At 34.4% G+C, this 22572-nt stretch overlaps 1 protein-coding gene and 1 long non-coding RNA gene across 4 annotated transcripts in view; one reads left to right on the top strand and one right to left on the bottom strand.

Annotated features, from left to right (window-relative positions):
• The first annotated feature begins 409 nt into the window (after positions 1–409).
• LOC114304381 (disease resistance protein At4g27190-like) overlaps positions 410–22572 on the top strand; it is an 89547-nt gene continuing 67384 nt past the window's right edge. For all 3 annotated transcript variants that reach the window (XM_082879376.1, XM_082879375.1, XM_082879374.1), the window contains exon 1: positions 410–581. The gene's annotated coding sequence lies outside the window, so the exon portion shown is untranslated. The remainder of the gene's footprint in view (positions 582–22572) is intronic.
• Positions 2782–3837, bottom strand: LOC114288156 (uncharacterized). The gene is made up of 2 exons (XR_003638125.2): positions 3493–3837; positions 2782–3149 (listed from the first exon to the last, which is right to left on the bottom strand). It is a non-coding gene; the product is annotated as an uncharacterized LOC114288156 (long non-coding RNA).

Here is a 22572-nt window from a genome sequence, read left to right as displayed (position 1 = left end):
GTGCGAAATCGGATGGTTCGATCGAGAAAGAGAGAGAACAACGATGATTTCCGGCGAAGAAATATTTTTTCTTTCTGTCTCTCTAATGCTCTGCTTCACAATCACAGGAACAAGAAATAGATCTGATTTTTTATTTTTATTTTTTTTTTTTTTCAAATTACTCACCAAAACAACGTCGTTTTGGTGAGGTTTAATTTCGACCGTCAGATGGATCACTTTAGGAGATTACTTCAGGATTTAAACTTGATCCTGACGCATATAACTTGACTGTCAATAAATTTTGTAGGTAAATACCAATCTATTGCTTCCTTGGCACTCAAAGCATCATATTGATATTGCAACTGTATTCTGGAAGACACTTGACCAACATCCTTATCAGTATAAATTATAAAGCCCTCAAACCAAGTTTACATACTACTCTCCTCTTTCTCTCTCTCTCTCTCTCTCTCTCTCTCTCTCTCTCTCTCTATACCTTTGAAGATTGAGTTTCCTGTTTGTGTTTTGTTCTTTAGCTCCCTTTTCATTGATCAACTTAAGGTTAAGGGTGCTTTGAAAAACTAGCTTGGTTGGAGAAGAAAGAGGTATGTCTTTAAGATTTCTTAGTGTTGTTTGAATATATAATTATGAATAGATATCTGTTGTTTCAACTGCTTTCATTTGCTTTTTGACTACCTAGTGGCATTTCATAATTTCTTAGCATGAAAAAGAATAGATACACACAAATATACATTAAAAGAGACGAAAAAAAACAAACACCAAAAAGAAGGGAAAGCAATTGGTGAGTTGAAATGAATGTTGTTGATTCCATTTTAGGGAAGACGATGGAGGAAAACATTGAGAAAATGATCATATCAGTTGGGTGTCAAATTGATTATTTGGTTTTGCTGCAAGGATTATTTGTTTGATCATATCAAATTTGTTTGAGATTTTGGTAGATTTAGATATTGTAGAGTTTCTTGTTGTAACACTCAAGATATAGGCATTGCAAATAGAAAGCCGGAAACGATAAAGATTACTGCTAGATTTCTTACCAATTTCAAGTTCTTTTAAATATAGTACAGTTCTTTTAAATTTCAAGTTATAAAATTCTTTATCTTTTGAGCCAAAAAATAAAAACAAAACAAAAACTATTTTAAGAATTTTAAGCTAAAAAAATAAATAAATTGATGTTATAGAAAAATAAGTTGTGTTGACAATTTTATTCCATGTACTCTCTATTTTTTAGTTTTTAGTCCTTAATTGAGATAGATTTTATGGTGTATGATTATGCTTTTCTAGTTTTATTGGTGTACCTAGGCTTACTTTGTTTTTAGATACAGGGCGGGTTTTGTTGGGGGATTGAATTGTTTGATCTCATTTTATTTGTCTGCCAGTTTGCTGGCACTTCGCAACTCTTCCATTTTCGTTTTGCCTTTGGTCTTTGCACATGATAGTGTATGCCAACTAAAATGGGATATGCTCTTTCGCGATGATGTATTTTCCTTAGCCTCTTCCCATTGATGTTTTCATATATACCTTTTTGTACTCATTAGTTCTTGTACCCACAGGGTACCCACGGAGTACTCATAGGCCATGTTTGTTTGGGCGGATTGGATTAGTATTCCCATGACTAATAGTCTTAGGACTACCAATCTATTGGATTATGTATCCTATCTTAACTAATAGTCAAGTTTAAAATAATTAATCCGTACTTCAATTGTTTAACCAAACATTGGATTAATAATTTTATTGGACTATTAGTCAAATCCCAAGCTCATGTCCATCCAAACAAACATGGCCATAGAGTACTTAATTGCCAAAAGAACATATAAAGTCTACTCGACACGTATGTTGAATATGTAGTACGCTTGCAGCTCTATCTTTACGCGTACGGTAACATTTTCAAAGTATCCATACTTCACACTTCACAGGTCTTAACAAAAAATTCTTCAAATTTAAGCCCATTTTGGAAACATGAGTTAAAAGTCGAAAGTCAGCTTTTAATCCATTTTAAATCACATTATCTCTCACATAAAATGGTAAAAAAAATTTAAAAAAATTAAAAAATTAACTTTTAACTGTCTTTTCAAAACAATCAATATAATTCAAAATGAAATCAAATATATAATTCTTGATTAGAAAATTTTTATTTTATAAGCAAAGGAATAGAGTCGATCGATTGTTGAGATTTGAGCTTGCTATGTTTCTTGGTGAAGACCTAGACTGACATGGGGAAGCCATTTTAGAGAGAAAAAGTACAGCATTGTGATATGCTTTTAATTGCTTGGATTGTTGTGAAGTGATTGGCTTCCCGTAAATTAGGAATAAAGATTGTTTGTAGGATTAATTTTTTTCAGTCATTTTTTAATTTTATACCAAGAGGCTTTTACCAAAAAAATAAATAAAATAGTGATGAAAGTTAAATTTTTTTTTATTGCGACTTTTTAATTAAAATTGTGACTTCTCAAAATAGACCTAAGTCTTATTGAACTTAAACCTATGAAACACGAGTATGTGTATGAGTATTACTGCGATACGAATACGTTGATTGGTTAATTTTTTTTAAACAAAAATATAGATCTTGTTTTGTATTTTTGTAAAAAATATTTATTTTTAATTTAAAATTATGCAAAAAATTAGTTAAAATAATTTAATTTGTTAAGATTTAACCTACGGTTCACATTTAATTCAAAAGTAGAGTTATAAATGAAAATTGAATGTCATTATATTAAATAACTCACAAACCATTGTAAAGTGTTTGAGTATGCAACCCTTTAAGTTCTCACAAGCACAAGTAAGTCATGTCATAAAATCACGTAACTTATAAAAATTTAAAAAATCACAAATTTAAAAAATCACAAATTACCGTAAGTTCTCACAAACATATGTAAATCACTTCACAAAATCGTATAACTTAAACACAAATTCATGTAATTTAATTCATAAAAATTTTAAAAATCACAACTTAGTGTAAAATCTCATAAATTAACCTATAAAATGTGTCGTAAGTTCTCCCAGAAGTGTGTAACTTAGGGGTGCTCGCAGTTTGGATTGGGTCGGGTGACATCCCATCTTCCATCCGCCCAAAATCAATCCGCATTTGTCTGCTTAGTTCACAAATGCGGCTTGAACAGATTGACAGATGAACGTTACCTGTTTGGCGGTTTAAACTTTACAAATTTTCAACAATTTTTCAAGTTATAATTCACTACAATATAGCCCAGCCAAAATAATAAGCAAAATGAAAACCCATCAAAGAAAAGTATGGGATGATTTTCTTTTCTGGGATAAGGAAAATGAAAACCCATACAAAAAAACCATTGGATGGTTCAACCCAAACATATTAACAAACAGATTGTTAATCCTAACAGATTAACAAACAACAATATTTAATATTTAACAAACAAAAATTAAACACATAAAAAAATGAACACAATATATTTGAAATTGTAAATCTGTCACATAAAAAAAAGAGAGGAGAATGGAAGAGAATAAGAGAAGAGGAGAAATTACCGCCGCTCGCAGCTCCACGCCCCTTGTCGCTGCTCGCTTCATTCGATCCCCTCTTGTCCTGCGTCGGCGGTCGTTTCGTCTTCTGATGACGTGAATCGAGCGCCTTGACGGCTTCGCAGATCGACGCGGCGGGGTAGAGGTCGTGTTGAGAGCTCAACGAGCGGGTGTTCGCCGACAGTGTGGAGGAGCAGATGATCGGTGAGCCGATGCCGAGACTCGTCTTTGGTGGTGCCCCGACTCTTCAGGAAGCTAAAGAGGCCTTAGGTTGTTTAGAGAGAGTGAGAGAAGGGTTAGGGCAAACTGATTTCCTTTCTTTGTTTGGGCTGCTGCGCGCACAAATTTCCACAAAAAAAAAAAAAAAAAAAAGAGCCGGTTCTATTTAGGAGTGTAACGTGGGCGGCTCAACCCGAACAACCCGAATCTAATTTGATTTTTTTTAGAGTTTGGATAAGATATTTTTAAATTTGATACGAGTTTGGACAAATATTCAGAAACTCGAATTAAATTTGGACAAATTTGAATAAAGATATCAAATAACCCAAAAGCAACTTAAAATCCGAATTATACATATATAGATATATAAAAATATTAAATATATATAAATTATTAATCATTAAATGATATTAAAATAATTTAGATTATTAAATCATATTGAATATATATTATATATACAAATAGCATAAAATTTTTACTTTTTATTTTTTATTTTTTTTTATTTTCACGCATAAATTGTAAAGACTGCTACAGCGAGATCTCTCTTACATTATATAAATTATTTGTTTTGATGGTATTAATGATTTTCTATATAAAAAAAATATAAATAGAGTCAAAATTTAATAATTTAATAATGTAGCTGGAAAAAAAATCTTAAATTGATTTACAATTCGGACAATTCAGGCAACTCGAGCAATGCGAGTTGAACTCAGGACGAGCTTGGATAGATGACCTCGGGTTACAATTCGGGCCTGGACGGGCCTGAATAGATCTCAGCACAACTCAAATTGGATTTGAATAACCTACCAACCTGAACAAATCCGCCTGAGCTGCCTCCCTAGTTTTATTATGCATTGCACACTCAAAAATTTTAGTATCAGATAGATACCCTATATGAATGCAATTTATTTGTTAAAATACTAATGTTTCCTAACTCTTTTCTTAATAGGAAAACTTTTAAGCGTGCATTGCATATCATATGTATATATTTTTATTATGTATTTTTGTACTTTAAATTATACATTATTTTTAAATGACTTGTGTAAGTTTGCAAAAATTTACATATTTTTTTGAATTTTAAAGTTTTTATAAATAGACTATCGTGAATTTCTATTTGACTTACACATTTTTATTAAATCACTTTTATAAATTGTGGCAGCACTTAAGGGGTTTCACTTTCCACTAAAACATAATTTGGCCAAGAAAGCCAAAAAGAAAACCATTTTTTTGGAAAAAGCTAGGGTCTGATTGATTTGATTTTTTAAAAACTATTTTTATATGAGTTTTTGTTTATTTTTAGTGAATTTTTTTACATATTTTAATCATTTTTTTGGGGTAATTTTTAGATGCGTCTAATCAAGATGCATCTAAAAACTAAAATAAATTAGCTAAAATATTTTAAAAAATACTAAAAAAAAAAAAAAAATTAAATGAAAATTTGTGTACATTTTTTGTTCAAATTTTCGTTTGTTTTTAGCGAATTTTTTTATTCATATTTTAGTTTATTATTATTATTATTATTATTATTATTATTATTATTATTATTTTACTTTTAGATACATCTAATCTTGATGTATCTAAAAAAATAAAATTATAAAATTAATTAAAATATAAATAAAATTTAGCAAAAATAAACAAAAATTCATTTAAAATAATTTTTGAAAATATCTCCCAGTAAACTCTACTTTATACTTTTGAATCACTAGCATATCACCCGTGCTATGCACGGATTGTATTTACAATTATTTATATATGTGAATTGAGATTTTTAAAATTTTTTTTAAATGTCTTCTTTATTTCCTTTTTTATATTATATTAAAGTTTAATATTTTAATAATAATCATATGTGTTGGACACGGATTGTATTTACAATTATCTATATATGTGAATTGTGATTTTAATTTTTTTTTAAAATGTCTTCTTTATTTCTTTTTTTATATTATATTAAAGTTTAATATTTTAATAATAATCATATGTGTTGGATTTTTCAAAGAATTAAATGTCTTTTTTTTATTATTATATTATATTAAAGTTTAATATTTTGATAATAATCATATGTGTTGGACTTTTTAATAATTTTTTTTTATGCTTGTTCTTAATGCATTAAAGTATTATTATAATGATAAGACTTGGGAGTTGAGAGAAGTTAATAAATGTTAAGATTTTTTTTTTAAATCAAAAAATTTAAAATTTTAGATTGAAAGATTGAAACTCCCACAAATTTTAAGATTAAAACCCCTTTCACTTAATATATATGGTATAGATTGCCATTTCTATGCGGTAGTGGTTTTTTAACTCGGCTCAGCAAACAAAATTACTTTTTCCAATCACGCTTTAGTCGTGAAACGCATCCCCACGGCCTGATCCAAATGGTGTGAAACGTGCTTTTGTCTGCTTTACTCGTATTTAGAGTTGTGCAAAATAGTATACCGTCCAAAATAGCACAAATTCACATCTATCTATTTGTCAATCATGGATTAAATTCATATTAAATTGTGAAATTTATATTCTGTTTTTGAAATCGTTCCTCTATACAATAGTTAATATGTATATATATATATATATATATATTTTAATTTTTAATAAAATGTCAAAATAAAAATGAGTATGAGAGATTCAAAATGTAAAATTTGTTACAAATTAGTAGTTATATATATAATATTTTGTAAAATTAGTTTGTATTATGTATATAAAAAATATTATGCAAATTAGTGTTAGATATTATGCAAATGTTTGATAATTGTTTAAAAATATTTTTCAGTCAACTACCAAATTGAAACTCTCCAAACCGCCCAAATCGTAGTTTGGTTATTTGCCAATCCGCCATTCACAGTTTAGTTTATAATTTTACTCTCAAACCATCTAAACCGCATCGCGCATAACAATTATTGAGATTTTTTTTTTTGGGGGGAAAATTACAAAAATTACAAAAAAAAAAAAATTGTCAACATTCTAAGAGTAGATTTGTTAGTTTGTTAGTAAAGTTAGTGTACCACTTAAAGGATTGCCGCTGATCCATCAGCTCAAACTCCCTGACATTTCCTCACTGCACCCTAAGGTGCAGCTACACACCAACTTGCGTGAAAAAGTATTTTTATTTTCTTGATGGTATAAGTTTTCTGTATATATAGTGCAAATCATTCCTACGCATGGTGCAAATTTATCTTGTGTGTTATAATTGCACCTCGAAAAATTTCATCTATAGTGCAATTATATTTTTATTGTTCCATTGATTTGTAATTTTCTTTTTATTTATAAGCAATATTGTAAAAAAATTAAAAAAAAAAACCTAAAAAATATATTTATAAATTACAATTATTTTACATAAGACTCATATCAAACCAATTTAAATATATACCATATATCTTGGGTCTTTTTTATTTTTTATTTTTTTACATATATATATACATATATATATCACAATTGGAGTTATCCAATTGTGATTTTTTTCCACGTTAAATCAGTACTGTTTGATTGCCAATTGTGTAGGATCAATCTAAATCACATCCCTCTTGGCTTGATGATTTAGATTGTCCATTTGTTTGGGAATTTGGTGAATTGTTTATTGTCATAGATCATGAATCACATAATTAGGTTTTTCAATTAGTGTCAAAGCGGATCACTGTTCTTTTATTGTGTTTTTATCATAGCTATAAGAGTGTGATCTTGTGTGATTTGTGAATATGGATTCAATTCATAAGGGTAACTCCACCCATCGTCATTCTTTATTTGATGGAACAAACTACTTATATTATAAAGCTCAAATGTGAGCCTTTTTAAAATCCATTGATGAGAAAGTTTGTTATTCTGTCATTCATGGGTAGAGTGAACCTATGGTGACCATTGAGGATGTCACAATTCCTAAACCAATTGATAAATGTGACATTAATGATTATCAAAACTCTAGTTGGAATAGTAAGGCACTTAATTTTCTATTTTGCTTCGTCATACCGGAGGAATTCTGTCGTATTTGCACTTGTGAGGTAGCAAAAGAGACTAAGGATATCCTTGAGACAATTCATGAGGGCACAACTTCTATTAAACATTCAAAATTTCAAAGGCTCACCACTAGTTTTGAAACTCTTACTATGCGGGAGTGTGATGTCTTGAGTTTTTTTAAACAACTTAACAATGTTAATTCAAAATTTCTATTCCATATTACTATCCTTACCACTTTTGAACCCTTTGAATCACGTGTTGTCACCTATTCTTCTCCTTATTATTATTTATTCTCACCTAGAAGTGTATTTCGAGGCGTCGACTTAGGTCTTTGGGTGTTGGAACGAGTCTGGGAACACTGGGAATATTCTGAGGTTGATTTTAGCTGTACTTGAAAAAAAATATATATATATATATATATATATATTGAGTCTGCTTGAGCAGTCCTTTAGTCACTCGAGCGGTAAACCCATCCATTGAGTTCTTTGTTCTGAAGCCTGAAATACTGGGAGTGTAATTTCACCGCTCGAGCGAGGGTTTTACCGCTCAAGTGGTCTGTATGCAGAATAGAGAGATTCCAGGAGTTTAAATTAACCGCTCGACCGCATGGTCCATTGCTCGAGCGGTCTGTCTGGAGTTGGGTTAGTAAGGTGTGTCCAATCACTTAAAATTTGAGGGAATAACCCTCTTTTTTCACTTTTTCATTCTTCTCTCTCTCTTTGTACACTTCACTCTACTCTATTTCTCTTATCTCTCTAGAAAACACCCACCAACCCTCTCAAATTCTTGATTTCTCCAAATTCATTAGAGATTTGACTCTAGTTCATTCATCAATCTTTGAGAGGTCCTCAAGGGCTACATCTTGTACAGTCAAGATTGGCTTTAAACACTGACGAAATCTTAGGGCTTTTTCATCATTCTTCTCCAAACTTGAGGTAAGGAGTTTCTTAGAGTTATATATATATATATATGATTTTAGCATGTCTTGGTCTATTTTGATGTGATTATTGTGTTGGGAGTTTGGAATTTGGTGTCTTGAGTTTTGAAGTGTTTGAAAAAGTGATTTCTCTCATACTTTTGCTCAAATTGATTTGTTTTATGAACTTATGAGACTCTTGGAAGTCCATTGAGGAAAACATCTTCTAAAAATGAGAGAGTTTATTTTGGGGAAAAACCATAGATTTTGGAAATTGGGAAAAGCTGATTTTGTGAAAAACTTATGCAAATGTTAGGATTTTCATTGAGAAAAATGATGGACTTTCATAAATGATGTATTGTTGGGGCACCCATGAGATGGATGGGTTGTGTTGTTAAGAAATTACCCTTGATAGTGTGATTGAAATATGTTTGGATTATGAAAATTTGACATTGATTATGAATATGGAATATTATCATATATCATATGTACATTGTTGGATGATATTTGTGAAGTATCGGTAATTGTGATGATTTTAAGAAATGTTGAACATTGTGTTAACATTGAGAGAATGTTGTTAATTTTGGGAATTGCTCATTGAGAATATATTAAATTTGCATTCCATTTTTATTCATTGCATAGCTTTTGAAAGTTATGGTTTTGGAAAATCAAATTATGGTTTTGAGAAACCTTCGAACTTGAAATGTTTTGGGGTAAATACATTTGGTAAGTCCGGATAAGGAGTGTAGTTGGTTTTTGTTAAGTTGGCTTGAGGTCCTTGGTAAAAGTCCAGAAACCTGTGCGGTAGGTTCCAAATTTTTTTTCGAGTTAAGAGCCGATAAAATGGCGATTGGTAATGCTTTCAAAAGGATAAAACTACCGATGGCGATAAAATGGCGATTGCATATTAAAAAGAGCATGGCATATGATTTCAAAAGGATAAAACTCATGGTTTTGGAGCATGGCATGGCATTGCATATATATTATAAGATTGCTTAAAACATATATAGTTTATTGAGATCTTCCTACTGGGTTTAGTGGTCACCCCTAGTGAATTTATGCAGGAAAGGATGTGGTGATTCTGCCTTGGTGAAGGCGAGTGGATGTTTTTGAGAGCGCAAGGCTCTTTTGCTTAATTGTTATATTTTTGACAAGCCAAGGGCTTTTGTGTATAGGTTTGTAAACCATTTACTTGTAACCGGGTTTAAGTCTTAAAACTTGTATTTTGTGTTTGTTTCTTTTGTTATATTATTTGTCTCACGTGCTATAGATTCATACCTTACAGGTGATTGAATATGTAATTGCATGTGACCTCTTTTGTAAATCTCTCACATATCAAGAAATACAACTATAGAGATTTGATTAGTATAATGATGACTAGAGTTTCATGATTATTTAATTAAAAAGGACTAAATTAGGATTTTTATATGTTAATTATTTTGGGGCGTTAGAACTTGGTATTAGAACTACTGAGTTTGAATACTTATGTCTTGCAGGAAATGATTTTACCACAATGGGTTCATTTCGCTAATCAGGAGATATTCCATGTTTTATGTGTTATGTGATAACATGTTTATGTGACTAAATGGGTATACGATTGAACTTTTAAGATGTTATTTGCACCTATTAAATCCCTTGAAGTCTTATTAAAGGGGCACTTGATCAATGCTCATTCTAATAGGATTCTTGGAATTTCATGGGACAAATATCATCTTAAGGACGTAATTCGTATGTGACTATGTGACTAAGTGCTTACGTGGAATGAAATGAAGTGTTTATGTGAATAAATGAAAACCTTTATTAAGCGTTGTGATAGGATGTGTGAGACTCGAATTCAAACACACCTATTACGTGTTAAATTTGTTTGTGTTTTGTTCTTAATTAGGATGTTAGGAAGAACATGTTGAGGTAGAGGTAGAGGGAGAGGTAGGTCTCGCCGAGGTATTCACAAAGTGCCGGTCCAAAAGGTTTTGGTGCAAGAGGAGGGATTCGACCAACCTAATGTGGCTGAGCAAGTGAGCTAAGCAAAATTGGCTGAGTTGGGACAAGTAGGAGTCCCGGGGCAAGCGAGCCAAGATGCTATGGGCGCTCTAGCCCGAGAAATGGTAAGGGCCTTTAGAGAGTCCATGAATATCTTGAGGTCAGAAACCAAGCCTGAGAGAATGCGGTTGTGACGAGAGCGGGGTTTCTCACTTGAGAGTTTCTGTGAGCCAAGTTGAAGGAGTTTTACGGTGGGCTAGAGCCAAAGAAGGCAAATGAGTGGCTTGAGCAAACGGTGAAGATCTTCGAGATGCTTCACATTGATGATGGCGAGTTTAGGGTGATCCTAGCAAATTACTATTTAAAGGGAGATGTGGGCCAATGGTGGATGTATGCCAAAGGCAGGATTGGGATGACTTGGGAATCATTTGTTACTGCTTTCCAGGACAAGTACTTACCTCCCATTTCTAGGGAGAAACTGAGGTAAGAGTTTGAGAAGCTCAATCAACTAAACATGTCGGTGGTCGAGTTCGAAGCAGTCTTAACTAGTTTGTCTCGATTTTCATTGAAGTTGGTTGCAACAGATGAACGTTGTTGCATAGAATTTGAGAAAAGGTTGAGAACAAAATTTTTGTTCAAGGTTGCCGAGAACATGATCCGGAACTATGACCGCCTTGTAAAGGCGGCGACGCATGTTGAGCTTATTGTTTAGGCTAAAAATGAGAGACTTCAGGGGTTCGAGGTCTAGGGGACATGAGTTTTAGGGGGACTCCAGGGTTAGCAAGAGGCAGAGAGGCTTTACTTCATCCTAGCCTCAGTCACAGCAAACCAGATCCAGTTTTTTGTTGCCTAGTATTGGGCCAATGAAGAGTGCTCAGGGAGGGGTCACTTGCTTCAAGTGTGGCCAGCTGGGCCACAAGGCCAATGCCTAACTGTAGAAGGAAAGAGGACAACAAATGTTACTGCCACAACCACCTAACCGATTTTAGAGTCAGTTTGGAGTAAGGGGTAGAGACCTACGTACTTTTAGTGTAACCAGTCTGGGTATATAAAGAGAGCATGCCCACAATTGGGAGGCGTACCTAGCATATCAGGGTCAAAGTAAACTTAAAGCCACCATCAAGCTCACTCAGCCCAGGACTTACAAGCTATTCTAGGAGCCACTTTGGCTTAGTCAGTGCAATAGGCCTATGCTTCGAGAGATAAACAGGTTGACTAGAGGCCATAGAGGTGTGTATATGTTGTTACCACGCCAGATCAATTGCCAGAATCCTCTATTGTGAGAGGTAATTTTAGTATGTTCAATTCCTTGGCTAGTGTGTTGATACAGGTACATCGCATTCCTTTATATCTTTTGCTTTTGCTTCTGCTTTAGGGTTAGAGATTGATCAGCTAGAGTCTCTATTATGGATTAAGTCATCGGTTAGGGGTAGAGTGGCATTGGGACGAGTGTGCCACTTTCGCGAGATTGAGGTTGCAGATCACTAACTCTCTTTTGATTTCATTAGCTTAGACATGCCCACTGTTGATGTTATTTTGGATATGGATTGGTTTATTCACTTCCAGGCCATGATAGATTATTAATACCACAGAGTGTTTGTATGCACACCAACTGGGGATTGTTTTTATTTCTTATATGATCGGGGTGATAGTTTGATCCCACCGTTGTATAACCTTAAGGGTCGGGAAGAGCCTAGTTTCCTATTTGTCATTTCCTCAGCCAATGAGGGTAACATAGTTCAAGGTGACTTGCCGATGGTAGTTTGCGAATACCTGGATGCTTTCCCTGAAGATCTTACCGAGTTGCCACCCCACCAAGAGATTGAGTTCTCCATTGACTTATTGTTGGGCACCAAACCAATTTTTATGGCACCGTATAGATTTGCACCCACCAAGTTGCATGAGTTGAAGATACAACTCCAAGAATTATTAGATAAGGTGTTTGTTCGCCCTAGCACATCGCCTTGGGAAGCGCCAGCTCTCTTTACGAAGACGAAGAATGGGTCATTGCGGTTATGTATTGATTATCGCAAATTGAATCGAGTTACCATTAAGAACAAATATCCACTGCCCAGAATATATGACTTATTTGACCAACTTAAGGGGTTTCGTTGTTTTTCAAAGATAGACTTGAGATTAGGGTACCATCAGTTGAGGGTTAAGGAAGAGGACATCTAGAAAATGACCTTTCATACACGTTATGACCATTATGAGTTCCTAGTCATGCCATTCTGTTTAACCAATGCACGAGCATCATTTATGGATTTGATGAATCAAGTCTTCTGAGAGTTTTTAGATCTTTTTTTGGTTGTCTTTGTGGTTGACATTTTCATATATTCACCCTCTGATGAGGAGCACAAGGAGCACTTGCGGATAGTACTTGACTTGCTTATGGTGCACAAGTTGTATGCTAAGTTTGAGAAATGCGAGTTTTGGCTAACGAAAGTAAAATTTTTATGTCATGTTGTGTCGGGAGAGAGGTAACTGTTGATTCTTCTAACATAGATGTCGTGCAAGATTGGGAACAACCCAATAATGCTTTTGAGATTTGGAGTTTCTTGGAGTTAGCCAAGTATTATTGATGTTTTGTGAGGGACTTCTTTAGATTAGCCGCATCGTTGACTAGACCCACGAGAAAGGGTATCAAGTTTGTGTGGAACTAGGCTTGTGAGAAGTCATTCCAAGAACTTAAAATTAGATTGACTAATGCACTAGTTTTGATAATTTCAAAAAGGGATTTGGGTTATACCGTGTATTGTGATGTGTCCTCAGATGGGCTTGTTTATTTGTTGATGCAAGCAGGGAAGGTTGTGGCTTATGGCTCACGATAATTGAAAACCCATGAGAAAAATTACCCTACCTATGATTTAAAACTAGCGGCGATGATTTTTGCCTTGAAGATTTAGAGGCATTATTTATATGGTGAGAAGTTTAAAGTCTTCTCTGATCACAATAGTTTAAAATACTTATTTTTCCAAAAAGATTTGAATTTGCGACAACAAAGGTGGATGGAATTTATGGAAGACTATGACTTCGAGTTGCATTATTATCTAGGGAAGGCCAATGTTGTGGCCAACACCTTGAGTCAGAAATTCATGAGTAGTGTGGCAAGTGTGGCCTTATTTGTTTCAAAGTGCCTTACTTGTCAACAAGTGAAGGCCGAACACCAAAAACCAACAGATTTGTTGCAATCCTTGCCTATCGCCGAGTGGAAATGAGAGTATATCAACATAGATTTTGTAGTTGGGTGGCTGTTGATAGGTTAACCAAATCTACACACTTTATCCTTATGCGCACGGGCAACTGAGTTAATTATTTAGCAGAGTTGTACATTAGAGATATAGTTTGACTTTATAGGGTTTGAGTGACTATTATTTCGGATAGAGATCCTTTTTACCGTCCTATTGTGGAAAAGCTTTCAAGAGGTGTTGGGAACTAAATTGATGCTTAGCATTGCTTATCACCCTTAAACCGATGGGCAATCTGAGCGCAATGTATATATTCTGGAGGACATGCTTAGAGCTTCTGTTCTTGATTTAAAGGGGTCTTGGGAGGAACACTTACCATTGATTGAGTTTGCCTATAACGGTTATCAGGCGAGTATTGGGACGACACCGTTTGAGGCCTTGTATAGTTGACATTGTAGATCACTTGTTTGTTGGGTTGAGGTGGGAGATACACCAATGTTGGGTTCGGAGTTGGTTCAAGAGACAACTAAGAAAATTGCTCTTATTCAAAAGAGGTTAGCTACGATTGAAAGTCAATAGAAGAGTTATACCGATAAGAGGAGACGACCTCTATCCTTTGAGATTGATGACCCTGTGTTTCTTAAAATCTCGCCGAGGTGGGGTTTGATGAAATTCGAGAAGAGGAGGAAATTGTCTCCGATGTTTGTTGGACCCTTCAAGATTCTAGAGTGGATTGGGGAAATGGCATACCATTTGGCCTTACCACCACAACTTTTAAGGGTTCATGACGTGTTTCATATCTCTATGCTTAGGAAATACGAACCTGACCCATCATATGTACTTGATTGGGCTGACCTAGTCATAGATGAGGATGCCTCGTATAAGGAGAGAATAGTTCAAATTCTAGATGCCCGAAAACAAATGTTGAGGGGCAAGACTATACTGTAAGTAAAGGTATTATGGAGGCACACAGGTTTGAGCAAGCAACTTGGGAATGAGAGACAGAAGTCTGCTCTAAGTACCCGAATTTGTTTGAGGACACTTAGTTGATTTGACATTTTTGTATTCTCTAATGTTGTTTTAGGAGTTGAACATTGTAATCGTTAACTAAGTGTTATTAAATGCTTGTCATTTTTGGGCATGAGAATGGTTGTTGAGTATTTATGCTTATGATTATTGTATTAGTTGTTGTTGATATTGTGGCTATGGCCCTATTGAAATCATGATGATCTTTATGAAATATCGTTGAAGTTCTGATTCTCGAGTTAAGTGCTTTGTTGTTGTGATTTTATTGTTAATGCTATCATTGTTGTTCAAAAATTCTTTTTTGGTTGGGCTTGACGTCATCTTGAATTGTCGGTGAGAGGAGTAGTTTAATTTTGGAGACAAAATTCCCTAAGGTGGGGAGGTTGTGATGTCCTGAGTTTTTTTTCAACAACTTAACAATGTTAATTCAAAATTTCTATTCCATATTAGGATCCTTACCACTTTTGAACCCTTTGAATCACGTGTTGTCACCTACTCTTCTCCTTATTATTATTCATTCTTGTCCATAATTATATTTTGAGACGTTAACTTGGGTCTTTGGGTGTTGGAATGAGTTCAAGAATAGTGGGAATACTCTAAGGTTGATTTTAGCCATACTTGAAAAAAAAATATTAAGTTCGCTCGAGCAATCCTCTAGTCGCTCGAGCGGTAAACTTGCCCATTTAGTTCTTTGTTCTGAAGCCTGAAATATTGGGAATGTGATTTCACTACTTGAGCGAGGGTTTTATAGCTCAAGCAGTCCACATGTAGAAGGAAGAGATTTTGGGAGTTTAAATTAACTGCTCGAACGCATGGTCCACCGCTCGAGCGGTTTGTTTGGAGTCAGGTTCATAAAGTGTGTCTAATCACTTAAAATTTGAGGGAATAACCCTCTCTTTTCACTTTTTCATTCTTCTCTCTCTCTCTCTACACATCACTTTACTCTCTTTTCTCTAATCTCTCTCTAGAAAACACCCACCAACCCTCTTAAATTCTTGATTTCTCCAAATCCATTGGAGATCTGACACTAGTTCCTTATGAATCTTGGAGAGCTTCTCAAGGGCTACATCTTGTGTGGTGGAGATCAGCTTTCAACACCGACGAAATCTTAGGGTTTTCTCGTCCTTCTTCTCCAAATTTCAGGTAAAGAGTTTTTTAGAGTTATATATATGATTTTAGCATGCCTTGGTTTATTTTGATGTGAGTATTGTGATGGGAGTTTGGAATTTGGATTGTTGAGTTTGGAAGTGTTTGAAAAAGTGATTTCTCTCATGATTTTGCTTAAATTGCTTTGTTTTATGAACTTGTGAGAATCTTGGAAGTCCATTGAGGAAAACATCTTTTGAAAATGAGAGAAATATATTTTTTGGGAAAACCCTAGATTTTGGAAATTAGGAAAAAGTTCATTTTGTGAAAAACTTATGCAAATGTTGGGATTTTCATTGAAAAAAATGATGAACTTTCATAAGTGATGTATTGTTGAGGCACCCATGAGATCTTTAAGAATAAATCTGATGATAATGGTATTGTTGTTTGTAATAAGGACAAGTTGGTTGCTCAAGGGTATACTCAAGTTGAGGGAGTTGACTATGATGAGACACTAGCCCCCGTTGAACATCTAGAATCTATTCTTATCTTGTTATCCATTGCATGCTTTCTTGCCTTTAAATTGTTTTAAATGGATGTGAAACGTGCCTTCTTGAATGGTTATCTCAAAGAGAAGGCCTATGTTGAGCAACCAAAGGGTTTTGAGTAGCCACATTACCCATCTCATGTGTACAAGCTAGACAAGGCTCTCTATGGTTTGAAACAAGCCCGTCGGGCTTGGCATGATAGGTTGACAATCTTTCTCATTAATAATGAATTTTAGAGGGATGGTGTTGATAAAACTTTGTTTGTGAACATAATAAGGCTTATTTTTTGTTGCTCAAATTTATTTTGATTATATTGTGTTTGGATCTACTTCGGACTCTCTAGACAATTTTTATTTATTTATTTATTGCATGACACATGAATTTGAAATGAGCATGATGAGGGAGTTATCATACTTTATTGGTCTTCAAATTAAGCAATTGTCTACTAGAATGTTCGTATCTTAGACCAAGTATGCTAAGAGTCTTGTTACCAAGTTTGGTCTTGTGTCTTCCAAACACGTATGGACCCCCATGAGCACTAGTCTTCACTTGTCCAAAGATTCATTGATGTTGATCCTACATTCTATAGGAGTATAATTAGGAGTCTCTTTTTATCTCATCGTGAGTCAACTTAATATTGCTTTTAGTGTTGGGGTGTGAGCCCATTACCATTCTTGCCCTAAAGAATCTCACCTTCTAGCTATTAAGCGTATCATCAAATATATGAATAGGACTTTGGGGTTTGGGATTTGGTTTTCTTTTGTCATTACCGCTGATATTTATGGTTTTTCTAATGCTGATTAGGTAAGGTGTCTTGATAATCACAAAAGCACATCTAGAGGGTGTTTTTACCTTGGGAGCAATCGGTCACATGGTGTAGCAAAAATTAAAATGCCATCTCTTTTTTGACTGCCAAGGCGGGGTACATTGCTACGGGTAGTTATAGTGCAGCAATGATTTGGATGAAGCAAATGATGCACGACTATGGCTTTGACCAACACATACTTACTCCCTTCTATGATAACAAGAGTGCTATCAATATCTCTTGCAACCCTGTCTAACATTTTCATACTAAACACATTGACATACGTCATCGTTTCGTGCGAGAATTGGTTGAGGAGGGTCTCATAGTTCTAGAGCATGTACCTACTAAGCATAAAAATGTTGACATTTTTACAAAACCTCTTGATCTTTTTAGGTTTGAATACCTTCGTATGACCTTGGGAATATTGCTCATTGATTAAAATGTGTCTTGTTGCATGAGTGCATGTGAGTCGTTTTGTGTTTTGTGTGCTTGGATGATATTATCTCATTTGTCAATTATTCTCTTCTCCTTTGCACACAGACATGTTTGAATACACTCTATTTGCAAACAAGGACTCATTTGTGATTGTACGTACCTCATAATGAATGTGTATGCTCTATGTCTACATGATCTCATTCTATACACATCCTTGGGTTAAGAAATTGTAAGAATCTCAATATAAGAGATCAAACATCTCTATGGACTTCTATCAGTGTAACTTGTGCCTCTCTTGGAAAATTGACCTATTGTGGGATCTCCCAGAGGGTATCTAGCACTCTCGATAGCTCGACCCTACATGTCTCGTTTCACAATCAAAAAGAAGATGGTGCAATGTGAAATAGCAATGGTCTCAGTCTAGCACATCTGCTAAAACCCAATAATCAAATAGAAATGCTAAACAAAGACCAATCACGAGACATGGAGTCGCCACCTAATCTTTATAGGAAAATTAGGAAACCCTAATTCCTACCAATATAGGCCACTCCCATCACAACCAAAGGATCCAATCCGAGAGTTTAGGTATGAGTGAGGAAGGTCATGAATTGAGCACTCCTACTCATCCGATCAAAGATTGGCCTCTGCTAATTCTTGATATGGGACTCATTACGACAACATGATCATATAACCCAATTATTAATGCGAACTCTACTATGTGGAGCAAACAAATATAAACCAAATCGCCAACTTTGGATTATTCCAATATCTCATATTTCAAAAAGGTTTTTGTAGAGCGAGAATCTCATAAAAAAGAGAGATAACTCGTACACGAGGAAATTATAATTATCCAAACTTAGGCAATATGACCTCCAAAAAATGGCCAAGCATAGTGATATAACACATAAGCATATACCCTCATGGTAGCATATTAGACATAGTAAGGAAGCAAACACACACACAACATACAGAAGAAAAGGAAGAAAGCCACTTAGTACTCCTCCGCACCATGCCATGAGCGCAAAAGGTTAGAAAGATATGCATGATCCTAGATGTGATAATCTAAAGTGTGATATGAAAAAGAGTGAAAATCGCTCACCTAGTACTCCAAGCCAAGTGCAACAAAAAAGAAAAGTTAGAGAACTTGCATGGTTCTAGATGTAGAGTTCTATGAAATGAAAATAACACAGATGAAATGGATCCTATGGGCCCGGTTACTATTAAAAATGGCATGTGAATCATCTCAACAAATCCACACCACATAATTAATGATAGCAATATCTACTAAAACACAATAAACTTGACCCAAATGCATGGACCTAATCTAAATCATGTGAATGTCATTTGAACTAGAGGTGGGCGCGGGTCGGTTGCGGCCACGAAACCTCCAATCCGCCATCCGTCCGCCAGATTGGCGGATTGAAAAAAATTAATCCGCATCCGTCTGCCAATCCGGCGGATGTGGATTGAGCGGATTGGCAGTTTGGCGGATGGATGTGAATCGGTTTGCCGGTTTAAAATTTTATAAATTTTCAACATAATTCAACTTGTGCACTTCCTAAAAAAAAAAAAAAAAAAGTATTACAGTCAATGACTTAAAAAAGTATTACAATCACTGTATGTCTCATCCAAGAAAAGAAAGTTTGAAACTTTAGAATATCACAATCACTGCATACCTCATCCACATATTACAATTACAGCATGATTCATCCACATAAAGTATTACAATCTATGGTTCTTAAAATATAATAACAATTCAAACCACCAAAACCATGAACAGAGCAGTAGTAGAGATTGTATGTCTCTATATTGTTACATTTATATACGTTTTTGAAAACAAAAACCAACCAACATATATCATATTTTCTATTTATTATTTTTAGAGTTAAATTTAAAAACCAAAAAATATAGATAAATAATACGTTTATTTTTTTCAATTCAAAAAATATATTCAAGTTGAAATTTTTTTTTCAACAGCATATTTAAACTCTTTTTCAATTGAAAACACAAACAAAATATTTAAACAAATTGAAAACATAAAATTTTATAAATTATTAGGGGTGCTCGCGGTTTGGCGATTCGGTTGCGGCCAAAGAAATCTCAAATTCGCCATCCGTCCGCCAAATTGGCGGATTGGAGAAAATCAATCCGCAACCGTTCGCTCGTCATCACGCATCCGTCCAAAATGCGGCGAATTGGTTCGGTTCGGTCGGTTTTGGCGGATCGGTACATCCGCTGCTCACCCCTAATTTGAACATAAACAAAATCTAAGCAAAAGAGATAGAGATAAGCTAAGGGAACGAGTAAGGAAATGAGAGAGAAGGAAAACATAAATAGGAGATAGAGAGAAGAGAAATCCCAATACGTAGAGTATCTATATCAACATAAATTAACAAATAAATGAACTCTAATGAAAATCGAAGAGTTTTACTCCCCTAATTCATGGACACAGATATAGACTACCCTAACCCATGTGACAATGGCTTCAGGGAATAGATTTGATCGATTTTCATGGAGGAAGCCATGCCTAGGTTTCTAACAAGATAATAAGCAAAAGAAATAAACACAAACTCTGATGAGAATAGAGAGGTTCTACTCATCACACTCATGAAAATGGGTATAAGCTATCTAGATCCATGAAAAGACAATCTGAGAAGGGAGAGCCAACCTATTCTCAAAGAAGAAGTCGTGCCTAGGCTTCTAAAGAGATGTAAAGCAAGAAAAACAAAGAAATAAACAAGAACTCTGATGAGAATAGAGAGTTTCTACCCGTCATACTTATGAAAATGGGTATAAGTTACCTAGATCCATGAAAAGACAATCTAAGAAGAGAGACCCAATCTATTTTCAAAGAGGAAGTTGTGCCCGAGTTTCTAGAGAGATAGAAAGCAAGAAAACAAAGAAATAAACAAGACCTCTGATAAGAATAGAGAGGTTCTACCCCTCACACTCATGAAAATGGGTATAAGCTACCCAGATTTATGAAAAGATAATCTGAGAGAGGAGACCCAATCTATTCCCAAAAAGGAAGTCGTGCCTAGACTTCTAGAGAGATAGAAAGTAAGAAAATCAACTTGGACTTGGCCAAAGTCCCTATACAGGCCTCAAATAACTTTAAAATGAATTAAAAAAAAGGGTTGTCCAAGAGTGTTTAGCAACCTAGAAAATACAAGAGAAAGTAGAGAAAAAGAGGAATACACCAACAAACTATAGAGGATGTGGCTAAGACCTGTCACGTCCCGAATTTTTATTACTCGAAAACATTACCCAGACCTGTAATTTAGGTCCATATTTTTTTTTTTACATATACAAATATCTATTACACTTGAGTAATAGAAATACAATAATACATGTTCTCTCTCTCAATGAATATTACAATGACAATCATATATGCCAATCTCCTACTGTGATACAAATAAATAAATGCAAATACAAAATCCACTTCCTTTACATCTACTATGAAGTTATAAAAATGGACTCAAGAACTCCATAAATCTTCAATCAAATAATCCAAACTTTCTTCCTGTAAAAAGATAAAACAACAACAGGGTGAGCACTAATGCCCAGTAGGAATCTCATAGTTCTACATCAATAACTAACACACAGATATAAATGATCATGCATGTAGGGTGATACCATATCGTAGGGTGACATTTCATAATTTCAAATATCATAAGTAAGGTACCTTTTTCTCAAAAATTATTTAAACACTTTTAAGAAAAACCTTCAGCCATTAAAAATCATCCCTTAACTTTAGAAAACCATAGATCCTTGTGAAACAACCGTATTTAAGAAACAACATCAATTAAAGGTTATTAACCAATTCCCAAAATATTTCTCATTTAATTTCCATTTTTAATACTCCTCTTTTCCTTTCATTCTTCTTTTCTACTCTTCATTTTTAATTTAAAACCCCATAACTTTCAAGTTCAGGTTCCTTTTTGACTCGCCAACAATTCTCCTATGCTCAATTCACACCGTTAATTACACCTGCAAAGTTTCATTTCAAGATAACACAACTTTAATAACCCCTTTCAATTCAATCCATTATCTAATTACCGAATAACATTCACACTTTACTTTTATTAACACAACTACTACATTAAGTTTACCATCATAGTCTATAATCCTTATATCCATTTTTGGTTTCCATTCTTTACAAATAATGCCCATGCACATTTCCTCTTTAAACCAAATTACACATCAATATGCAATTTCACAAATCCATCACAAGTTACAAATAACATGATCAACTCAACACACTTCTCAACACATAACTCAACACAATCCACCTTTTGCCGACTTACTGCGGCGGGATAGCGGGCACCCAATTTATAACACTTTCCACCTTTTGCCGGCAACTATACGGCGGGAAGTGAACTCCCAAAAAAACTATTTTCATAAAAGCCATTCTCTTTCAAAAACCATTTTTTTCAACTTTTTAAAACCATCCCCCACATTTGCCGGCTACTATACAGCAGGATGTGGGCACCCAAAACATTTTTGAAAACCAAACATTTTTTTAAAATTAATTTCCATGTTCTGTAGAGAATTCTCACAAGGTATATATAGTTATGCTTTTTCCTCAACACAAAAGTAAATGTAAATGCAATGCTATGCCAAGGGTAATCAATGAGGAAAAATATTCAGTTCAATACGTTGTTTCAAAATCGCCATGTTCTCAATATTATCATGTGATTTCATCAATTTCAAACTTCCAATATTAATTCAATAGGGGCGGTAAATACGACACTGGTAATCCCTAGGCTGGTGCCTGCAAGTAGTCTCTATGAGCACTACCAAACTGCCATTTTTACCGGTGCTAACCGGAAGGCTCGATACCTATCCGCGCGGCTTTCGGGTCTTTCATCCTGGACACTGTAACACCCTCAAAATAACAACATTAAACCCATCAATAGAGACATGCATTGATATATAAAAGTT

The sequence above is a fragment of the Camellia sinensis genome, chromosome 7 (assembly GCF_055761805.1).
Source record: "Camellia sinensis isolate YWXY chromosome 7, ASM5576180v1, whole genome shotgun sequence".
Classification (NCBI taxonomy): Eukaryota; Viridiplantae; Streptophyta; class Magnoliopsida; order Ericales; family Theaceae; genus Camellia; species Camellia sinensis.
This window is presented reverse-complemented; position numbering and strand designations above follow the sequence as displayed.